Source organism: Aplysia californica, unplaced genomic scaffold, assembly GCF_000002075.1.
Source record: "Aplysia californica isolate F4 #8 unplaced genomic scaffold, AplCal3.0 scaffold00850, whole genome shotgun sequence".
Lineage (NCBI taxonomy): Eukaryota > Metazoa > Mollusca > Gastropoda > Aplysiida > Aplysiidae > Aplysia > Aplysia californica.
This window is the reverse complement of record NW_004798120.1, coordinates 210,270-211,910: the sequence shown is the minus strand read 5'-3', so window position 1 is coordinate 211,910 and position 1,641 is coordinate 210,270. Positions and strand designations below refer to the sequence as shown.

At 39.9% G+C, this 1,641-nt stretch overlaps 1 protein-coding gene across 1 annotated transcript in view; it reads left to right on the top strand.

Annotated features, from left to right (window-relative positions):
* Nucleotides 1–1,641, top strand: part of LOC118478699 (glycine, alanine and asparagine-rich protein-like) — a 51,099-nt gene that overhangs the window by 46,085 nt on the left and 3,373 nt on the right. The window lies entirely within an intron of this gene.

Genomic DNA, 1,641 nt, shown 5'->3' with positions numbered 1-1,641 from the left:
ACAATCACTTTCCTACAAACAGTTGAAATCTCTCTAAAGTTAAATACTGTTGTAACATAATTTACTTAGTAGATCATAATGTGTTGACTTTTCTTTCGTAGCATGATCCTTGTATGACCGACTATTTCATGTGTTCCTTACTCAAGCAATTTTAATTAATTGGTATTCGCCTGAGGGCAGAAACTGGGATATTAGCTATCAGTTCCTACTCTTTGGCTCAACAGTCATTATACCGAGCACCTATTTAGCACACCGGTATTACTGATGTCTTATACCCAGCACCTATTTAGCACACCGGTATTACTGATGTCTTATACCCAGCACCTATTTAGCACACCGGTATTACTGATGTCTTATACGGAGCACCTATTTTGCACACCGGTATTACTGATGTCTTATACCCAGCACCTATTTAGCATACCGTTGCTACGTACTTACGAGTATTCCTTTTCCTGATAAACGATGTGTTGTTGTAATTTTGAACTCAGAAATCAATCGTTGATGGGGGGTTTTTTTAATCTGAGCCTAATTATGCAAAACGATCAAACAAACACACAAGTCCCTCGCTTGTTCAAGATTATTGGAGACGATGTCATATTGACCTAGCACTATATTTGGTGCTCGTCCTTCTGTGGTCGGTGTGGGGTTGAGGCTTTCTAAAACCATATTTCCGCAATATGAAATAACTCTGTCTTTTTCTCTCCTCCTTCTTTCCTGGTGGGCTGGTTATGGGGGGGGGGGAGGGTCTGATGACGTAGCTGTGCTATTTTTTTGGTGCTCAGATTTTCTCAGCTGTTATTACTGTTAAAAAAGAACGGTCTTGTCTTTACACTCTTCCTTCTAAAAAAAAAAGTAACTGCATGTTCTTGTATGACCTGCTCTTACTATCTTCAGGGAGAGGGGGGGGGGGGTCCAGTGGTCGAAGCGTTTATGAGATAATGCTTTACAAATTAGAGTGTCAAGCTTTGTCGATGCGACAGCTGTAAGATGGTTGAACATTGGGCTGTGTCCTTAATAAACCTAGTTTGAACCAAAAACCAAGATGGGCATCGTGGCGACCAGCAATAGCGTTTTTGCGTTGTTTGCATTGATTCTATAATTATTTATTGTCGTTGTCATTGATCATAGTAGAGATTTAACGCCCCTGTAAATTTATTTAAGGGGCGGGACATCGGAATTTAACGTCTGTCTCCGATAGGTCTGAGCCAAAATGGGTGTAGAGCCTTAAAAACTCAACAACAAAAAAACAACCCAAGTTCAGAAATCACGTTGAGGTTTCGAACCAGGGACATTCACTTCGTTGTCTAGAATGATACCAACCGAACTAACGGTTTGGCCACGCTATATTGTGCATTATGGAACGTTGACATAACCTCTATATTTTTGTATGTATGAAACATGTACCGGCACATGTTATTGTAACCTAGATTGCCCCATGAGAATTTTTTAAAGAGATATCTTTTTTTTGTTTATATTCCGTATTTTTTAAACAAATAATAATAATGATGATGCAGATCATTTCTGTAGCGCCCACTCCCGTGTGGACACAGCTCTAGGCGCTTTACATAAATGCATGTACGAATAATATTCACGCACGTGTGCACACAAACACACACACACACACACACACACACACACACA